The following is a 22,072-nucleotide window of genomic DNA, read 5'->3' as shown; positions in this document are numbered from 1 at the left end:
TGGTTTTTCAAGGACTGATGAAAGAGAAGAAAATAAGTACAAAGTGAAGACATTTAGAATGCTACTTCGAGCTTCTGGGACTGGGAGGTGGGGGGGCAGCATCTGAACATTTGATCTCTCTGCCTCCTGTGGGAAATGCCACTGTGGGCGCGCTTGGCATTTCAGCCGGCCGAAAACCGGAGCCGGGCCGCTCTGCCACTCGGCTGGCCGAGGTCTGCCTCCAACAGAAGCCACCCCCTCCCTAGGACCAGAGCCAACGCCCGGCCTCGAGAAGGTGTGTCCTATTTCTTCCCACCTCCCACCACCGCCAAAACCACCCAGAGCTCACAGTGGGCCGTAACTAAGTACGCATTTCCTTCTACCATGGTCAGGTGAAGAGGAGGTTCCCACAAAGCTCATCTTGACGAGAGGCCTCGTGGCTACCAAATGGCAGCCTTGGGACGTGGGGTCGAGGAGGGCTGACACCGGTGGCATCTCTCAACTGAACATGGAGTAGCTCCACCAAGTGCCGGGCCAACCAATGCCTGGGGAGAGGAGGAGGCCAACACACTCCTGAGAGATGCCCGCTCACAACAGGCTAGACATGTCCAGTGTCACTGCCCTGGGCAGGGGAGCGACATCAAACCGAAAATCCCTTCCAAGAAAACGTGTCACTTCCGAGCATGTCGGCGGCTGCTCACTCTGAGCCTTGACCTGTCCTTCCACACTTCCAGGCCTGAAGGTCCAGCTATCTGCACTGTGTGAGTCCTTACATCCAAGAGTCCAAGAGAGATCGTTTTCCTGAAAGCACATGCCGGCCGGCGAGATAAAGTATCAAAAGGCGAGACTGCCAAAATGTCTTTGTAAAAAACTGTTTGATTTTGCCATAATGTGACCAGTCATATAAACAACACAGGTTTTGGGCTCCCTGGACGGCCCAGAGAATCGGAGCACAGGTGGGATCAGAGACCAGTGGCCCTGGGGCGCTCCCGCGGAGGGGACGCCGCATTTGCCTCCCGGAGAAGATGCACCCAAGGCCTGAGGTGGGAGAGACTTCGAGAGGTCCCCAGGAATTCCTGCACTGTGCAAGCCCAGCCGGCTACCCTCAGGGCGCCCCCGGCCCTCCAAGCAACCTGGATCCGCCAGTATTTGCCCTGGTTTATAGATGAGGAAGCAGAGATTCACAGCGGCTGTGGGACAGCTTGTTGGTCAAGGCCACGCAGGTCAGCGGCAGATCCCGTACGAGAAGGTTCCGCTGACTGACCGAAAGCCGTGGTGGCCCCTGCTGCCCTCTCCCAGGCAGGCACGGCAGAGACGCCAACGGTTCCCCAGCCTAGTCTCATCAGGAAGTTTTTGTTCCTAACAGGAGACAGCTTCCTAAGTACAGGTAGGGATGTTTGATTGAACACACTGAGGAACCAGGGAGATGTCAGAGTGGTTTTCCCTTCAGAGCACAGGAAGCGGAGCGAAGTGGAGCAGCCTGTCTGCAGGACCACGGAGGACCAGGGGCCCAGAAGGACGGCCCTGCCCCCTCTCCAGGGGCTTCCTCAAGCCCAAGGTGTAAAGGGACACCGTTGGCCCAACCTGGAGGAAAGGACCCCTTTATACGCCTAACAGTCGTCATTTCTCCAAAGCTCCAACCCACATTATTAAAAGACATCAAAACGTGTTCTCAGATAAGGGATCAGCCTACTGACTGAACTCCGCACCCAGCAGGTCCCCGGCTTTTGGCAAATGCGCAGCAACCACAGCCCAGAACGCACCGAGCCCCAGCCTGTAAAACCATCAAGCAGCCGGGCTCTCCCAGGCCGTCAGGCGGACTGACCCCTTCGCCTCTCTCCCTCCGGTCACTACAACAGCCCCCTGGTTGCTGGCCACACCGCCCTGGAGCCATCTGTGGATAGACGTTCCTAAAACATGGTCCCGCCCTGCTCTAGAAACCTCCCAGCTCCTCAGGGGCCCCTGGGGGGCTCAGTTGGTTAAGCGACCAACTCAAGACTTCAGTTCAGGTCATGATCTCACAGTTGGTGAGTTCAAGCCCCGCGCGGGGCTTCACGCTGACAGTGCGGAGCCTGCTTGGGAGTCCTCTCCCTCTCTCTCTGCCCCCCCTCCCCTGCTCATGCTCTCTCTCACTCTATCGAAATGGGTAATGGGCATGGAGGAGGGCACTTGTTGGGATGAGCACTGGGTGTTATATGGAAACCAACTTGACAATAAACTATATTTTAAAAAATAAACAAACTTAAAATTTTCTAATAAACATCAGGAAAAAAAATTTTTAATAAAAAATTTAAAAATTAAGAAACTTTTTTAAAAAGTTAAAAAAAAAGAAACAAACCCTCCCAGCTCCCTATAAAGTACTTCATGATTCAGCCCACACACACCTTCCTAAGACGGAAGCTGTTGGGGCACAGGTTTCCCAATATCTAATTTCTACTCCTTCCTTTTGGTAATGTAATTCCCAAGATGTGGCTGGGCACATGGCGACCAGGCTAAAAACTACATTTCCCATCTCCCCTTGCAGCAAGGTACTCTCTCTGCCTGGTTATCAGGAGGGCTCAGTTCCCAAGCCACACCTTCTCCAGCCATGGGACGCAGAGGGGGCTGGGGCTGGGGCTGGAACCACCTTCAACCACACAGTGAAGGGAACACCAGAGCACCCACGATGCCTGGGACCGCCTGGTGGGGTCCCAGGCTCCCCTGGGGCTTGTAAGAGGGAAAGAAAGTAATGTCTACCTCGTTGAAGCCACTCTTTCCTTATTCTCTGTTAAAACAGCCTTTCTTATCTGCTCTTTTCTCCTGCACCTCCTCAGTTAAGCCACACCAACTTCTCACCATTTGCTGAAGCACAGTTCTTCACAAATCCTGGTTTGTACACCAGCTGTCCTAGCGGCCTAGACTGCCCTTCACTGCTCAACAAACTCCATCTCAAAATGCCATGCAAATGTCACCTTGTATTTCAAGCTGTCCTTGACTCCTGTCCTGTATATATGCAGTACACCGGCCAGTTCACGACGGCGTCATGAATACTTTCTGCAATCCTTTCTTCACCAACTGTGAGGCTCCCCTAGGAGAAAGCACTGAGGTCGCCATCTTTGCAGCCAGCTGGGCAATACTAAGTGCTCGCTAAATAACGGGGACACAGGAAGGATGAACCACTAATGGGGAGCAGGGCTCGTCTGGCAGCCACGTGTCCCATGGGGTCAGTGCCCAGCCTTCAGCACAGGGGAGGCGGAGTCATCCAGGGCCCAGAGCTGTCAGGCCCTGGGGGCTCCCACCAGAGGATGGGGGGCACACCCAGGGCTGCTGGGGAGGTGAGGCATGGCGCTGGAGCCTGCTAGGGTCTGGAAGCGCTGGGGCTGAAAGTGCAGCTATGCCCGCTGGACACCTGCCTGGGGTGGATCCTCACCCCGACAGAGGGGCTGGAAGGGGCCCTCTGATACGCAGGCAGCATGCCGGCTTCATGTAACTTGACAGGCGCTCGAGATAATGCTTCACATTTTACAGCAGAGGCGGCAGCTCTAAATTAGAGTCTGACATTTAAAAATCAGGGAGTCTCATGTGAAGATACAGATCCCTGGCCTCTCAGAGGAAACCAACATATCCAGGACCATGCAGTGACATGCTGAGTGGGGGCACCCCCAGATGGGGCGGGGTGGCTCCGCAGAGGTTTCTGGGGCCTCCTACCTACACACCAGAGCTGGCGGGCTCTGGGCCCGGGGGAGAAGAGAGCTGCACAGATGCAGGGGAGAAGCATCCTGAACACTGACCCAGGCTCCGAGGGATCCTGGGGCAACAGCAGGGGGTGGGCGCTAGAAAGAACAAAAGGAGAGAGGGAACAGCTGGATACAGAGGAAAGCTTGGGGAGAGGAAAGGGCACAACCAGGGGGAGGGAGGAGCCATCAGGGAAGAGACGGGCGTGAGGCACGCCAGAAGCGCGACTGCCACCCGCCGGAAGGTGCGTGAGGCCCCGATGCAGCAGGGGCACTGTTCCAAGAGCGCGGAGAAGGGGGCCCTGGGTGGGGTGGTGTCCCCAGCCTCTCCCAGTCGCCCCAGCAAGTCCCACCTTCTTGTGTCGGGAACCCCATTTCTGCATCCATAGAACAAAGGCGTGATGCTTGGTCCGGCTGCACATGTGTGAGCCGCCAGACCGAGAGCTGCCTGGGGGGCACGTCCTGCTCCTGTCAAGACACCCTGGTTCCTCCGTCTGCATTTTGACAGGAGACTTCTTGGTTTTTTCATGTAGGACAGTCACTTAGAAGTTTGTAAACACCCAGGGCACCTGGGGGGCTCAGTCAGTTAAGCATCTGACTTCAGCTCAGGTCATGATCTCACAGTCCATGAGCTCACGCCCCACATCGGGTGAGCTCTGCCTTTCTTTCTTTTTCTCTTTCTCTCTTCCTTCTCTTCTCTCTCCCCACTCCTCCTACTAACCCTTGTGAGATTCTTTCTCCCTCGCCCCCTCTGTCTCTCTCGCTGTGTCCTTTGCTCACTTGCACCCTCTGTCGCAAGAAAAAAAAATTTTTTTAACACCCAAGGGCCAAGTTAAGCCTGTGTGTGTACCTCCTGTTTGTGCTCTGGGATTTCCCATGATGTCTCACTCTAGGCCTTGGGAGAATGTTCTAGGCTACATTAAAGGCGGCAATCAAAAAAAAAAGTAAAGGAAGCTTAACTCACAAAAAATGGCCCTACTCTACCCATCCGTTTTCTATTTTCTCCTCCCCACCCCAAGCCCATTCCATTTCTCTGCCTACCAAGTTTCCACTGGGCCACAAGGACGGTGGCCGAACAGCCTGACCCCAGGTCTGTGCCTGAGGAAGCCACGGGAGGAATAAGCCTCCTAGCACCCATGATGCTCGGCGGTGACGGCAAACCCGCAGCCTTGCTGCACGATGGCAGGAGATGGACCCCGCTCCGACTCGGCCGCATGCAAACCACTGTGCAGACCTGGAAACAATTCATTTCTCTTGAAATTATTAAGATGAAAGAACACAGGACACCTGGGTGGCTCAGTCGGTTAAGCGGCCGACTTCGGCTCAGGCCATGATCTCGTGGTCTGTGAATTCAGGCCCTGCGTCGGGCTCTGTGCTGAGAGCTAGCTCAGAGCCTGGAGCTGCTTCTGATTCTGTGTCTCCCTCTCTCTGGCCCTCCCCTGCTCACACTCTGTCTGTCTCTCAAAAATAAACATTAAAAAAAAAAAGATGAAAGAATGCAGACTCAGAGACTTACACACAAGCCATACTGGTGCCAGAGACACATGTGATACTTTGTAACTGGTGTCTTTCTAGAAAATTCCTAGCACAGGGTCACACAGTTGAGAGCCTTAGCTACACATCTTCAGGGAACCATGTTAGTAGTTAGAATCTGCGCCACAAAAGTTGTGACTTCACAACCTGCAAAGGGAGCACTGGAGGAGAACACCGCTGGCTGAAGCACCTCTTCTAACGGAAGACGGGACTCTACTCAGGAGGCGGAGGCAGCCAAAGGTCACTGAGCAACTGGCAAGAGACCCAAGAGCAGTGCCCGGCCTACCACAGGAGAGGCCTCGGAAAGGGACAGGGCATCTTGGGTGCCGATGTGTCCCCTCCGGCTGACACAGCACCCTGCGTGGTAAACAGTAAGCGCCCCATCAACGTCTGCGGAACGACACAACGCATCTGCACTGATTCCCGAATTTCATCGACCCTCACGGACCAATGAAGAACACACTTCACAAATGCGCAAACCCAAGACTCAAGAGATGATGTGCGGAGCCCAAGTGACTCCACTAGTAAGGGGCCCACACCCCTGCCGGCTTCCTCCCAACCCTGACTCACACCTGGCTCAGTCCCAGGCCGGTGCGTCCTGGTGAAGATCCTCTAGGGAAGGAATGTGCAAGGAAGCAGATCTGGGCTCAGGAACCCTCCGGAGACGGTGCGCGGGGGCGACGGTGCCAACAGGCGGGCTTCTCCACCAGGGGTCTCCAGATAGTTCCTGGAGTTCCACCCAGACCTTCTGTCCCGGGAACTGGCTTTCATGTCAAGTACCTCCACGGAGTTCTTGCACCCCAACGTCTGAGAGTTGGCTCTCAGCCTCTGGTGGGTTTCATCAACGGAATTTGCTTCCTTTAAAAAACATCAGTAAGTAAGGCACACAGCTCGACACATAAACAGAACACAAGGGCAAGGAGGCTGGTCTGTGGGCTCCTCCTTCCCACACCCCTGCCCTGTGCCCACTTCCACACGAGACTGCTCTGAGACCCCTCACCAGAGTGGGCATGGGCCCCCAGGGAGCCCGCCCTCACCCACCCCTGCCCCTTACACAGGGGAAAAGGTGAGGGGTCCCCACTAGGCACTGGGGGACCAGACACAAGCCCTCCTGTCCCCACGCAGTGCCTCCGCTCACATCTAACCTCAAAGGGACAGGCTTGAGCCCTCTTTCTCCTCTTCCACTCACTCCACTAAGGCAGTCCCCTCGCCGTGGGCAGCGGAGGGGGGTGTCCAGGACAGGCAGGGTCACCCAGAGAAATCCACGTGGAACAGGAAGGAAAAGGCCAACAGAACCACACTGGGGAGCTCTCAGCAACAGCTGTGGCCTGACGTGCCACCAGAAGCGACTCTTTCTAACAAAAAGGATCGACAATTACACCAGGTCAGTTGCACGGAGACTGGGTGTCAGGTTCTGAGCTCCCATGGAATCACACATGAACGCCAGCTCGGAGGATCCCTACCCCAGCAGGAAGACCGCAGCAGGGACGGCAGATCTGCCCGACAGCTGTGTCCAACTCAGGCAGTGCCACGCAGGCGCCGACTGCGCAACTGACCTGGCACCGTCCACCCGGACATGGCAGATGGTGGTGCAACGAGAGGGCGGGACGCAGGGCAAAGTCAAGGAAGAAGTCTGCTTGGCAGGCCCCCAACTGGCTACACCAAACCCAGTGTCTCAGAAGTAGAGCCTCCAAAGGGCTTTGTGTAGAAATCTGCAGAAGCAGACGAGAGTACATTACAGGTTGGACTGATTCCAGTAGGAAGACCTGCAGCTTGAACTGTATGGATTTTATTTTATTTTGAGAGACAGAGACAGAAAGCGAGTGCAGTAGCGTCAGAGAGAGGGAGACACAGAATCCGAAGCAGGTTCCAGGCTCTGAGCTGTCAGCACAGAGCCCGACGCGGGGCTCGAACCCACAACTGTGAGATCATGACCTGAGCTGAAGTCAGACACTCAACCAACTGAGCCACCCAGGCGCCCATGGATATTTTTTTAAATTTTTTTAAAATGTTTTATTTATTTTTGATACAGAGAGAGACAGAGCATGAGAGGGGGAAGGGCAGAGAGAGAAGGAGACACAGAATTGGAAGCAGGCTCCAGGCTCTGAACTAGCTGTCAGCAAAGAGCCTGACGCGGGGCTCGAACCCACGAACGTGAGATCTGACCTGAGCTGAAGCCAGAGGCTTAACCGACTGAGCCACCCAGGCGCCCCTGGATATTTATTTTAAAGGGAAAAATTAACGTGTATAAATCCAGCCCAAAGTTAAACCTGCACAAAAAACAGGAAGTGTTCCTACCCATTAGAATATGTTTCAGGGGCGCCTGGGTGGTTCGGTCCATTAAGCGTCCAACTTCGGCTCAGGTCATGATCTCACGGTCCGTGGGTTCGAGCCCCGTGTCAAGCTCTGCATTGACAGTACGAAGCCTGCTTGGGATTCTTTCTCTTTCTCTCTGCCTGCACCCCCCCCACCCCGACTCATGTGTGCTCACTCTCTCTCTCTCTCTTAAAAGTAAGTGAATAAACTTTAAAAACAAAAAAGAGAGATGCCCGAGTGGCTCAGTCAGTGAAGCAACCGACTCTTGGTTTCAGTACAGGTCATGCTCACAGTTTCATGAGTTCAAGCCCAGTGTCGGGCTCTGTTCTGGCAGGGAGTAGCCTGCTTGGGATTCTCCCTCTCTCCCCCTCTCTGCCCCTCCCCCACTTGCACTATGCCTCTCTCAAAATAAATAAATAAACTTAAAAGACAAAGACTTTGTTTTAGTAAGAGACAAATAGAAAAAGAATACTTTGGGGGCACCTGGGGGGCTCAGTCGGTTAAGCATCTGACTTCAGCTCAGGTCATGGTCTCACAGTTCATGAGTTGGAGCCCTGCGTCAGGCTCTGCTGACAGCTCAGAGGCTGGAGCCTGCTTTGGACTCTGTCTCCCTCTCTCTCTGTCCTTCTCCTTCTCATGCTGTCTTTCTCTTTCTCTCTCTCAAAAATAAACATTAGGGGCACCTGGATGGCTCATTTGGTTAAGTGTCCGCTTCAGCTCAGGTTATGATCTCACGGCTCGTGGGGTCAAGCCCCGTGTCGGGTTCTGTGCTGACAGCTAGCTCAGAGCCTGGAGGCTGATTTGGATTCTGGGTCTCCCTCTCTCTCTCTCTCTGACTGTCCCCTGCTCGCGCTGTCTCTCAAAAAATAATAATAATAATAATAAAATGAACATTAAAAAAATTTTAAATACTTTGGTTTTTCCAATCTCCTTCATAATTTCTCTTAAAAGTATACATTTTATAACAATTAAGTTATCGGGGGGAGGGGGGAATTTCCAGTGTCGGTGGGAATGGGATTAAAGTGCTCACAGCGGAATCAGTGTTCCGATGGCTGGAGCCAGGAGAAACTGAAGGACACTTGTGGTGAACAGCTCGACAGCACGTCTGGAGAACCAAGAATCGGCCGTGACCCTTAAGCCAGTGCTCTCACATACAGGATCAAATCTAAGAAAGAAATCCAAAAAATCCAAAGTGCAAAACCTAGAACCGTGTTTATATTGCCCCTGATAAAAACATACATGACCAGGCTCCTCCAAAAAGCTGAAAACACAGAACTACCTTATGACCCAACTCTTCCAAATCTGGGTATATGTCCAGAAGTAAATGGAGGGACCTCGACACCTATGTGTACCTCCATGTTCCTAAAAGCATTATTCACAAACGGCTAAAAGGCAGAAGCATCCAAGTGGCCATCGATCACTGAATGGAGACCGAACTGTGGTCTATCCATGCAGCAGAGAATCATTCAGCCTGAAAGAGGAAGGAGATTCTGACACACGCCACAGCACGATGAACCTAAAGGCGCCATGCTAAGTGAGGTCAGTCAGCAAAGGACCAACACTGTCGGCTTCCTCTCACATGAATGAGGTCCCCAGAGCAGCAAATTCACGGAGACCGAGGGTAGATCGGTGGTTGCCTGAGGCTGGAGGGGTGGGGGAGACGGGTTAGTGATTAAAGGGGACCAAGTTTCAGCTGCGGAAAAGGAAAGTTCTGGAGATGGAGGAAGGCGAGACTTACTCAACAGGCTGAGTTACTTGATGCTACAGAACGGTACACTTAAAAATGGCTACAGTGATAAATTCCGTGACATGTGTATTTTCCCCCTCTTTTTCCTAAGAAATAAAAGACAGTCACTGGATTAGGGATTTTTTTTTTCCCTCTCAGACTGAGGGCTTCCACACGTCAGGGGCGAGAAAAGACACACATGGAACAGAAGTTTGGGAACATCCGAGGGAACCAAGCACAGCGTTGGGCGGTGGCTAACGCCAGGAGGGAAGGGCACAGAGGAGGAGGAGGGGCCGGGCTGAGCCCAGTGCCCATGTGTCTTGTCTTCAGTGTCACCTTCCACCAGACACGAGGCGTCCCTTCTAGAACACAGGTCGGCAGGCCCTCAGTGAGTTAAACACAGAATCACCACATGACCCTGCACCTCCGCTCCTGGGCTTACTGCCAAAAGGGCTGGAAGTGGGCATCCGACAAAACCCTGATACAGACGCTCACAGCAACTCTCTCCCCAGTGCTTGAACGGTGCAAACAATCCAATGCCGGCCGATGCATGAACCGACAAAGAACATGGGGTATATCCACACAGGGCAATGCCATTCAGCCTCAGAAAGGATGCAGTCCTGGGGCGCCTGGGGGGCTCAGTCGGTTAAGCATCCGACTTCAGCTCAGGTCGGGATCTCATGGTTTGTGGGTTCGAGCCCTGCGTCGGGCTCTGTGCTGACAGCTCGGAGCCTGCTTTGGATTCTGTGTCTCCCTCTTCCTCTGCCCCTCCCCCACTTGCGCTCGTGCGTGTGTTCTCTCCCTCTCTCTCTCTCTCTCAAACATTTTTAAAAAAAGAAAAAAGGACTGAAGTTCTGGCACACGCTACTATGTGAATGAACGCTGGAAATATGCTGAGTGAAAGAAACGACTCACAAAACACCACATATTACGATTCCACTTACATGAAATACCTAGAATACATAAATCCATAGAGATAAAAGCCTATCAGGCTGCCAGAGGCTAAGGGGAGGGAGGAACAGAACTGAGTGCTGATGGGAAGGAAGTTCCCTCCGGGGCTGAGGAAATGTGCTGGAAATAGACGTTGCTTACACACATCTAAAGACACCAAATGCCACTGAGTTACACACTTCAAAAACGGTTAAGGAGGAAATATTATATATGTTTTGATACAATAAAAAAAAACCTTAAAAACAAAAGTGTCCCTGCTGAAAAACCACAATGCAATACCACTGCACACTCACTAGAATGGCGACAGTAAAAAGACCACAGCATGAGACAGAGAGGATGTGCAGAGGCTGGAACCCTATACACGGAAGACGGGCACAAGAGGCGGCCTGCAAACCCACGAGGCATCACTAAACTGTGGGAGTGCGGCGGGGAGCTTCTATGGTCCTGCAGACGACAGCTCAACTAAGCTGTCACAGGGGCGCCTGGGGGCTCAGTCGGTTGAGCGCCAATTTTGGCTCAGGTCATGATCTCGCAGTTTGTGAGTTTCAGCCCCACGTCAGGCTCCATGCTGACAACTCTGAGCCTGGAGCCTGCTTTGGATTCTGTGCCTCCTTCTCTTTCTGCTCCTCCCCCACTGATGCTCTGTCTCTCTCTCAAAAATAAATCAACATATAAAAAAATTTTTTTTAAAAGCTGTCACAGGGGCACCTGGGTGGCTCAGTCGGTTAAGCCTCTGACTTCGGCTCAGGTCAGATCTCACGTTCGTGGGTTCAAGCCCCACGTCAGGCTCTGTGCTGACAGCTGGCTCAGAGCCTAGAGCCTGCTTCCATTTCTGTGTCTCCTTCTCTCTCTGCCCCTCCCCCTCTCATGCTCTGTCTCTGTCTGTAACAAAAATAAATAAAACATTAAAAAAAAATTTTTTTAAAGCTGTCATAAATTGTCTTTGCTTTGGAAGAAGTCAAACTTTCACTATTTGCAAACAACACAACACTCTATATAGAAAACCCAAAAGACTACGCCAAAAAAATTCCTAGACTACATGAATTCAGCAAAGTCGCGGGATATAAAATTGCTCTACAGAAATCAGCAGCAGTTCGATACACCAAAAATGAAGCAGCAGAAAAAGAAATCAAGGAATCGATCCCATTTATAACGGCACCAAAAACCATAAAATACTTGTGTAAACCTAACCAAAGAGGTAAAAGATCTGTACTCTGAAAACTAGAGAATACGTATGAGAGAAATCGAAGGGGACACAAAGAAAATGGAAAAAATCCCATGCTCGTGGACTGGAAGAGCACTGCTAAAATGTCTACACTACCCAAAGCAGTCTACACCTTTACAGCAAGCTCTATCAAAACACCACCAGGATTTTTCACAGAGCTAGAAGAAACAATCCTTAAAGTTATATGACACCACAAAAGACCACCAATTGTCCAACCAATCCTGAAAAAGAAAAGCAAAGTGGGAGACATCACACTTCCAGACTTCAAGCTGTATTATAAAGTTGTAATCATTAAGACAGTAAGGGACAGGCACAAAATCAGACACACAGATCAATAGGACAGAATAGAAAACTCAGAAATGATAGGTCAATGGTCAACTAATCTTCAACAAAGCAGGAAAGAATATTCAATGGAAAAACAACATTTAGGGGCGCCTGGGTGGCTCAGTCGGTTAAGCATCCAGCTTCGGTTCAGGTCACGATCTCGTGGTTTGTGGGTTTGAGACCCGCATCGGGCTCTGTGCTGACAGCTAGCTCAGAGCCTGGAGCCTGCTTCCGATTCTGTCTCTGTCTTTCTGCTCCTTCCCCACTCCTGCCCTGTCACCCTCATAATTAAATAAACATTAAAAATTAAAAAAAAAAAAAGGAAAAACAATATTCAGCAAAGTGTATTGGGGGAGAATGGACATCAACATGCAGAAGAATAAAACTGAACCACTATCTTACACCACACCCAAATTCAAATGGATGAAAGACCTAATATGAGACAGGGAACCATCAAAATCCTAGAGGAGAACACAGGCAGCCACTTCTTTGACCTCGGCTGCAGCAACTTCTTACTGGACACATTGTCAAAGGCCAGGGAAATAAAAGCCAAAATGAACTACTGGACCTTATCAAGATAAAAAGCTTCTGTAGAGTGAAGGAATCATTCAACAAAATGAAAAGGCAACCGATGGAACGGAAGAAGATATTTGCAAATGACATAACAGATAAAGGATTACCATCCAAAATCTATGAAGAACTTAGCAAACTCAACCCACCAAAAACCAAATAATCCAGGGGCGCCCAGATGGCCCAGTCAGTTAAACATCTGACTTCAGCTCAGGTCATGATCTCACGGTTTGTGGGGTCAAGCTCCGCATCAGGCTCTGTGCTGACAGTGCAGAGCCTGGAGCCTGCTTCGGATTCTGTGTGTGTGTCTCTCTCTCTGCCCCTCCCCTGCTAGCTCACTCTCTCTCTCTCTCTCTCAAAAATAAATAAAAACATTTTAAAAAATCCAGTGAAGAAATGGACAGAAGACATGAATAGACACTTTACCAAAGAGGACACCCACATGGCTAACAGACACATGAAAAGATGCTCAACATCACTCATCATCAGGGAACTACAAATCAAAACCACACTGAGACAACACCTCACACCTGTCAGAATGGCTAAAATCAACAACACAAGAAACAACAGATGCTGGTGAGGATGCACTGCTGGCGGGAATGCACACTGGGCCGGCCGCTCTGGGAAACAGTGTGGAGGTTCCTCAAAAACTTAAAAACACACTACCCCAGGATCCAGCAACTGCATTACTAAAGAATCCAGAAATACAGATTCGAAGAGGTACATGTACCCTGATGTTTACAGCATCAACATGGACAAAAGTCAAACTGTGGGAAGAGCCTGAGTGCCAGGTGTCCACTGACTGATAAGTGGATAAAGAAGATGTGGTGTATGCACGCGCGTGCACACACACACACACACACACACACACACACACACACACAGGAATATTACTCGGCCATCAAAAAGAACGAAATTCTGCCATTTGCAATGACGTAGATGGAGCTACAGTGTATTGTGCTAAGCAAAATCAGAGAAAGATAATCAGAAAAAGACAAATACCATATGAGTTCACTCGTATGTAGAACTTAAGAAACAAAACAGATGAACACACGGGAACGGGGTGAAGAGGGGAAGGGAAAACATAAAAGACCCTTAACGACAGAGAACAAACTGAGGTCTGATGGCGGGAGGGGGTGGGGGGCAGGCATTAAGAAGGGCGTGTGATGAGCGCTGGGTGTTGGGTGTCTGTGATGACCCACTAAACTCCACCCCTGAAAGCAATATTACATTATGTTACCTACCGAGAATTTAAATAAAAACCTGAAAAGAAAATTGTCCTTGCTCACACAACGACAATAGCTGCATGGGCCAACTATTTAGGAGAACTGTAATTAAAACCAGGAAAGCTCAGGGTGCCTGGGGGGCTCAGTCAGTCAGGTACTGACCCTTGGTTTTAGCTCAGGTCATGATCTCACGGTGTGTGGCTTGGAGCCCTGCATCAGGCTCTGCCTGAGTGTGGAGCCTGCATGGGATTCTCTCCATTCCCCCCCCCCTCCTCCCTGCTCCATCTCTATCCCTGTCTCAAAATAAACAAACATTAAAAACAACAACAATGAAAGCTTATCAAATACAAACGGGAGTCATTAAGTCCCTGTAAAGTATTCCTGCGCCTTCCTGTATGTTCACAGTCACAGCTTCAACACGCTTTTTAAAGATGTTCATTGCAGGGGCGCCTGGGTGGCTCAGTCGATTAAGCCTCCAACTTTGGCTCAGGTCATGATCTCATGGTTCGTGGGTTCGAGGCCCACATCGGGCTCAGTGCTGACAGCTCAGAGCCTGGAGCCTGCTTCTGATTCTGTATCTCCCTCTCTCTCTGACCTTCCTCTACTCACGCTGTCTGTCTGTCTGTCTGTCTCTCTCTCTCTCTCTCTCTCTCAAAAATAAACAAAGCATTAAAAAAAATTTTTTTAAGTTCATTGCAAAAAAAGAAACCAAAAAGAAGACTATTAAATTCAGGAACAAACCAGTGGTTGCCACAGAGGCGGTGGGTGCAGGGACAAGGGATGAAGGGTACATTTATCTTGACGCGCACCGAGAAATGTGTAGAATTATTTTGTTTGGTTTTTGGGGGTCACAGAGAGAGAGAATCCAAGGAGGGGCAGAGAGAGAGGAGCGATGCCCATGCTCACCCAGAGTGAGGCTTGAGCTCATGGCCTGATCCGAAGTCAGACGCTTACCCACTAGCCACCCAGGCGCCCCAGAATTGAAATCATCATACTGCACACTTCACCTGAAACTAAGATAACCCTATAAGGTAATTATACCTGAATTAAAAATTTCTTAATTTTAAAAATTAAAAACAAAAGTCACTGCATTGCCAAATACAACCTTCGTGTCTGGCAGCATTTAAGTAAATCATGTCAACTTCATGGGATATTAGAAAGACATAAATAACAACTGCTTGTTCACTCCTGGGGAAGGGCCTCCGGGGCAGAGACTGGATTGACAGTCTAGGGGAACAGTGTTCCAGGCACGGGGAAGAGCCAGGGGCGGGCTGCGTGGCGGGAGCCAGGGCAGGGAGAGCCGTGCAGGTGAGGGGAGAGCGGCCACGGCATCTAGAACGTTTAGGGCCACGGCAAGAAGTCTGAACTCACTCCGGCTGCACGGGGAGCCCCGCTGCAGGAGGGCCACGATCTGACTCAAGGATTACACACGTTTCTCTGGCTGCTACGTGGACGGATTGAAGGGCTACCCGTTGGGGACAAGCTGGGACGCTACTGCCTCGGTCCAGGCAAGGATGGAAGGAGGCTCAGGCTAGGCGGGCACAGCGGGAGGAAGCGGCTGGATTCAGGAAGCATCCCGGAGGGACCACTTCGGAGGGGAGTCGGCCGGCTGACGGAGGGGGTGCCACGGCTGAGCTCGCCCCAGATTTCAGAGGAGCAGGAGGAACGGAAACCGCCAAGAGCACGGGGCGCGGTCACTAGTTCCAACACCACTGTCAAAATCTCCTGTCCGCCTCCTCTGATGCTATTTCCCTCCACGACAGAGACCTTGAAAAAATCGCTGGTGATGTTCTCAGTACGTCACAGACATCACTCCATGGCCATAAAAAATTTGGATCCACCCCCTTTTTAAGGGCTACACAGCATCCCATTTTCGTGTATACCACAGCTCAGGGACATTAGCAATTAAAGAACACTGAGATAAATGTCCTTTCCATCGTGGCTTCCCCAACTTACACTCCCACCAACAGTGCACAGGGTTCCCTTTTCTCCACCTCTTCGCCAAGGCTGGGTGTCTCTAGCCCTCTAGTGACCGTGAGAGGCAGCTCACTGTGGTTTTGATTTGCATTTCCCTGACGACCAGTGATGCTGAGGACCTTATCACGTACCTGCTGGCCGTCTGCGTCACACACGTATTGGCCATTTGTAATTCTTTTTTTATTAATGTTTATTTTTAAGAAGGGGAGAGAGAGAGAGAGAGCACAATCCGTGGAGAGGCAGAAAAAGAGGGAGACAGGGTATCCAGAGCGGGCTCTGTGCTGGGCTCGAACTCACGAACCGTGAGATCATGACTTGAGTCAAAGTCGGAGGCTTAAGCAACTAAGCCACCCAGGTGCCCCCCATTTGTAATTCCTTTACAGGATGCTCATATGTATTTTTTGTTCTTGCTTATCTCTTCTTTAATATCGATATATAGGGCAGCTTTCTATTAACCCTCTATCTAGCAAATGTAGTGCGACTGTTTCCCCAGCTTGTCACTGGTCTTGGAAACCTGCTCACGTTTCCTGCCCCCTCTGCCCCCCCAGCCTTGCATGCTGCAACAGGACTTCCTACCAGGAGCTCACATGCCTGCGGTTAGCAGGGAGCCACTCCGGTGCTAAGCACACAGAGCCTTGCAGCCCTGTCTTCAAGAAGTTTAAAATACGCTCTACACGTAGGGCTCCACCCCCGAGGACACGCAGCCCCCCTTGCGTGGCTCTGGGCCTGCAGAGGCTGCGCCTCCTGCTGTGCCCACGTTCCTGGGAGCTACAGCGCTCGGGGCCCCTGCCCTCTGCATGCCTCACGGCTTCGCAACCAGTGCGCCCTCTGTGCTCCGCACAGGTTAGTGTTCTGGTTACAAAGGGGCAGAACTCCTGCTATTTCAGGGCCTGCAATTTTGCAGACCATGCAAGCTTTTCAGGAACAGACACGCTGCATCACAGCAAGAGACCCTGTATAAAGCTTCACTCTCAAACAGTCAAAATGATCTATTATTTTCTTTACAGTTCTAGCCTCTGCACCCGGCTTAGCATGGCTTCGCCTAGCTCAAGATTACTAAAGTATCAGGCAACATTTACCTCTACCACTTTTATAACTTCATTCTTGACACCCTATCTTTGAGCCATCTAGGTTTTATTGGGTGTGAAAGTTATGCGGGGATCTGGCTGTACTTTTTATAATGAGAACAAACATTCATGGAGCACTACCATCACTACACAAACCCTACCAGGTGAGGGCGCTGTTCCCAAGCAGCCAAACCTAATCGTTACTATACAGCTTCCTTTAAGTTACTAGGAGGTAAATCTAGATTTTTCTGATTCTCCATAGGTAAGATAGGATAGCTTATTATACTTCATCTCACCAAACCCTCCTACTGACTTCTGTTGCTCTAATTTTGGAGGTTCAGATCCAGTTTCCTGTTTTAAAATTATTAACTTTTTTATACTTGCTTTCTGCTTTGCAAAAACAATTTATATATATTCTCTCTATATACGTATACATATGTATATATGTATGTATATATACATATCCATTCTCTATATAAACATTATATATATACATAAATATATATTTTCTCCCCTCCTTCCTCAATCTCAACAACGAGATCACAAGCGGAGCCAAAACCAAGAGTTGGACGCGCCGACTGAGCCACACAGGTGCCGAGACCCAGGACTCAGAGTCAGCCTCTCTCAAGCTCTCTGGCAGCCCACGCAGCTGCCAGGGTTCAAGGCCCACATCCTCCCACTTGTCCTGTCCTCCCCAAAGTCACCGTCTGCTATGGAATGGAAGTCCATTAATATCGAAGGTTAAACGCTGAGATCAAGAGTCCTACGTCAAATCAGGGAAACTGCATTAACAGAACACAATTTTACGAAACCCGAAAGCCTACCCCTCTCTCTGCCCCACCATGCAATGTGGCCAACTGCTCTATTCATCCCAACTGTTTCCTAGGCAGGAAATTCTGTTCATAAGCGAACAACGGTGACTTTTTCAAAACACGGAGGTCACCTGGATATTAGAAGAATGCAAACATCCTCAAAAAGCGTGACAGCAGCCCCACAAGATGCCGTTCAACAAGACGGATAAATCCAATACCACCTGAGCGTGAAGCGAGACCAGGTTACCCGAACCAGCTTTCAGTCATTTACAGCACTCACAAATTCAAAAGGGAGGAAACTGTACAGGCCAACCTCCTGCAAAGCAGAAAACACAAATGAAGAGATATAAAAGTATAATACGGGCGCCTGGGGGGCTCAGGCGGTTAGACGTCCGACGTCGGCTCAGGTCATGATCTCACGGTTCATGAGTTCGAGCCCCGTGTCGGGCTCTGTGCTGACTGCTTGGAGCCTGGAGCCTGTCTTTGGATTCTGTGTCGCCCTCTCTCTCTGCCCCTCCCCTGCTCATGCTGTCTCTCAAAAATACACATTAAAAAAAAGTATCATACGAATAAAGGACAAACGTTAAAGCTTTGTCCTCAGGTGAGGTCATTCTGATGCACAGGAGTCCAGGGCAATGAACTACCTACTGAGTGTTCCCCTGCGCAGCGGGGATGGCCCTTCGAGAAGATCCCTGCCCTGCTCTCCCAGGCCGCGGCGAAGCCAAGAAAAAAAACAGGCGGCAGAATCCGAGGTGACCCTCTGAGAGCTCATTAATTCAGCCACATGGGGGACAGGGATGAGAGTGGGGGTGACGGCTAAAGGGTCTGGAGTTTCTTTTCGGGGTGATGAAAATGTTCTAAAGTGGATCTGTGGTAATGACTGTTCAACCCGGTGAATAAACCTCAAAGCCCCCAAATGATACACTTCAAATGGGTGAATTATACCTCAGTGAGGCAGACACACACACATAACCACAACAGATGTGAAAGTGGGGTCACGGCGCACACCTACTGAGGGCACGTCTCCAAGCCCCTCCCCAAGCCCTGCTCATAAAGAACGTGAATCCACCAGGAAGGTTAAATTGCCATAAATCCCCCTCATCCTCGGACATCCCCTTTACAGACAGCGCTACAGAAAACAGGTTAAACAAAATGAGGTCTTGTACTCAGAAACAATAAACGCTGGCTGTCTAGAACATTCAGTAACTCGGAACACTATTTATAGCTCAACAATGCTGAACAGTGGGTGGGGTTTTACTGGACTCCCCGGGAGCTTCCCAAGCTAGTAAGGGCTATTTCTCTTTTATTGTTAAATTGACATCTTGATTCAAATCAGGGCTGAAGTCCACCAACTATGATCCACAGCGAAGTCCTGTGTGTTCTCCTAAACAACAATCTCCCTGAAACACAGCTGCGCACCCTCCTCTCGGTCCACGGCTGCTTTCAGCTACAACAGCGGCTAGTACTTGAGACACAGATCACATGACCAGCAAACCTGAACTACTGACTCTCTGGCTTTTAGGGAAACATCTGCTGCCTGCTAGTCTAGGCCACGGGAGAGATCACTGACCCCACCTGTGCACTTCAGCCACTTCAAAATCTTCTAAAATCTGGCTTCCAATCCTTCCTTCACTACCTACCCTTGCTTTGGCTCACCCGAACAAAAACCACTTTGCAGTTCTGACTTCAAGCTGGGCCACAGAACTTGCTGCGGCCAAAGGAAGGTGACAGCATGTACAACCAGAGACTCTGAATGTGTTCATCGAGTTTGTTTTCTAAGCCCTGTCCTCTGCCAGAAGACTAGAGCATTAGACAGCCGTTGCCCCCTTGAGCCCAAATCCTCAATGAGAGAGAGAAATGGAGCAGGCCAGAATTCAAGCCCAGGTGATCCTCAGGTGACACACAGCCACACACAGCAACTATTGTTGCAGTGGCCACTGTGGATTTGGGAGCTGTTGTTATGCAGCAAAACCTGACTAATACATACTCAATTTAAATTTTAATTAATTTTTTTATTTACTTTTGAGAGACAGAGAGAGCGCGAGCAGGGGAGGTCAGACAGAGAGGGAGATACAGAATCTGAAGCAGGCTCTAGGCTCTGAGCTAGCTGTCAGCACAGATCCCGACACAGGGCTCGAACCCATGAACCATGAGATCATGACCTGGGCCAAAGCCAGACGCTTAACTGACTGAGCCACCGAGGCACCCCTACATACCCAATTTAAAATGATATAAAGTTGGGGTGCCGGGATGGCTCCATTGGCTGAGTGTCTGACCTCATGATTGCACGGATAGTGAGTTCAAGCCCTGTGTCAGGCTCTGTGCTGACAGCTCAGAACCTGGAGCCTGCTTCAGATTGTGCGTCTCCCTCTCTCTCTGTCCCTGCCCCTCCCTGGCTCACAATTTTTCTCTCTCAAAAGTAAATAAACATTAGAATGAATGAATGGATGAATGAATGAAGGAAGGAATAAAAAAATAAAATGACAAAGTATGACAAGTGATAGCTAAAAGAATAAAGTCCGCTGCACAGCACTGAAACCACACCGCCATCGAGGTTAGATCTCCTAACAAACACTCAAAGCAAGAAAGACATGGTCACACTTGGCTCTCCACCTTGCAAAAATAAATTTTGGAATTCACTCCCCCAAATAGCAGATGAGGATCAAATAAATAAAGGTGGAAGGAACAAGTCAGGAGAAGGCACAGAGGGATGGAAGGGACTTGTTTTGTTCCACACACTGAAGCCGCCTTCCTTACCTGTCAGATCCTCTGGGCAATTCACCTCCTCTTTCCTTCAATCCCTTTTAAAAGTTGTGAAATCCAGGGCAACCCAGGGCAACCCAGGGCAACCCAGGGCGGAGGAGGTGGGGGGGTGGAGAGGGGAGCACTGCTGGTATCTGGTTGCCGGCGCTTCCCTGGACCACTAGGGGGTGCTGCGTGCACTCCTGGGCTGGCCTCCCAGCCCCCTTCTCAAACTCAGACTTGTCCCTTCCCATTTCTGCTCACCACAACCCCCCACACAAGTAGGAAGAAATCGAGCTCAAATAACATTGAGCAATGGAGTTCAAACCTGCTGTTACATGCATCTGAACGGACTGCTGTAAAGCTTTTTCTTGATATAGGAAAGAAAAGGTACAATTATATTTTATCAGATAAGCTGAAACTTAACACGCGGGGTGGAAAATGAGAGCAGAAATCCGATCAAGAGAAGGGAAGGAGGGATAGGGTCCCCGGGCCCCTGGGCTCAGCCTATCATCATTTTTCTAACCATTTAGAAGCAAGACCTTCCATCTCTCCCACTGAGGAGGTTCGGTTTGGCTGGCATCCATCAAACGGACCAAAATCCAGGAGGGCCGAACACCTCCTGGAAGGCAAAGACTCAAGTCTTGCTCTGCGCTGGTTCGCGGGGCGGGGGGGGGGGGGGGGGGGGGGGGGGGGGGGCTGCAGAGCTGGCATTCTCTGGGCTTCCCCCCCCAGGCACATCTGGTACATTTTCCTCCACCTGATTTAAAAACCCGTGCCCCCCCCTTCCTTCCCAGTCACTCCACCTGTGGCTCAGGGCCCAGCGGGTCACCCAGGCTGCCTCCCAGCCCCTCCCTGGGCTGCAGGACTCACCCTGTACCAGCCACACCTGGGCCACCACTGAAATCTGAACTGCAGATGCCCCGGCTCCTGCCAGTTCTCCCTCATTTCTTGCCACTCTGCCACATCGAGCTCCCAGCCGATCCCTCCACCTGGCCTTTGTGGCCCCTCCCCTCCAGCTTGAATCCCACGGCCTCTGCATCAACTGCCCTCCTCACTCCACATCTTCCTGACACCCACCGGGCCACAGCCGATTCCACAAGCGTCCACCTCACTCTGTCCTGTGCCTGGGCTCCTGGAAGCACCAGGGGCCATCACAAAGCACAGTGGGGCTGGCGGAAAACCCCAGAAGCCTGAGGGCTCCCTTCTGGGCACCATGCCCAGCACCCCATCTCCTGCTGGGGTGGCAGGGGCCTGAGGAGGAGATGGGCAGGACGGGTCAGAGCCAGCCTCTCCGCAGGGGAGTATCCCAGGGTGAGAGCACCTTCCCGCAGCTTCCAGTCCTCTGCTCAACCTCCCTCCTTCTCCCTCTCTCCCCCAGCGGTCAGGGTCCCTCCTGAAGCCTTCCAGAACTCACATCCAAGCACTCGGCCCTCCCCTCCCGAGTAGGTCCGTCTGAGAATGCCCTACACTTACCGCACACGGGCTCCATGGACTGCACGTTCGCCCACCTGCTCGCTCAGCGCCTTCGCTAAGCCTCCTGCCTCCAGCGGACCTCCCGCTTGCCCCAGATCAGCAGCATGCAGCCCCTCCGTTCTCCCAGGACGTGCCAGATGCCGGCTACCCACACACACACACACACACACACACACACACACGAGGCAGGACAGTGTACAGCAGGCCACCCTCGCCTCCTCCGTGGGCCACAGAAGCACCGAAGACCGATCATTAGCCCAGCGGGGCTGTAACCTGCTGTCTTCACCTAAGTGGCTGTGGTCAGATGTGGCAAAGTGCCGGCCTCCCACCACCAGAGTTCAGAGGAGTTTCTCTTATGAGAAGGGGGAGGGAAGGACCAGAAGGGAAGGGGAAGGGGGGTGGGGCTGGAGGGAAGGGGAAGGGGAGTGGGGAGGG

At 51.2% G+C, this 22,072-nt stretch overlaps 1 protein-coding gene and 1 long non-coding RNA gene across 6 annotated transcripts in view; both read right to left on the bottom strand.

The window, feature by feature from the left end:
• The window catches only part of TRAK1 (trafficking kinesin protein 1), a 120,737-nt gene that overhangs the window by 85,244 nt on the left and 13,421 nt on the right, over positions 1–22,072 (bottom strand). The gene's annotated exons all lie outside the window — the stretch shown is intronic.
• LOC115292405 lies at positions 3,746–6,491 on the bottom strand. Its single transcript, XR_003908972.1, has 3 exons — positions 6,415–6,491; positions 5,798–6,083; positions 3,746–3,791 (listed from the first exon to the last, which is right to left on the bottom strand). It is a non-coding gene; the product is annotated as an uncharacterized LOC115292405 (long non-coding RNA).

This window comes from Suricata suricatta, chromosome 5 (assembly GCF_006229205.1).
Source record: "Suricata suricatta isolate VVHF042 chromosome 5, meerkat_22Aug2017_6uvM2_HiC, whole genome shotgun sequence".
Lineage (NCBI taxonomy): Eukaryota > Metazoa > Chordata > Mammalia > Carnivora > Herpestidae > Suricata > Suricata suricatta.
Note: the sequence above shows the minus strand (reverse complement) of the source record. Positions and strands in the feature narration are given on the sequence as shown.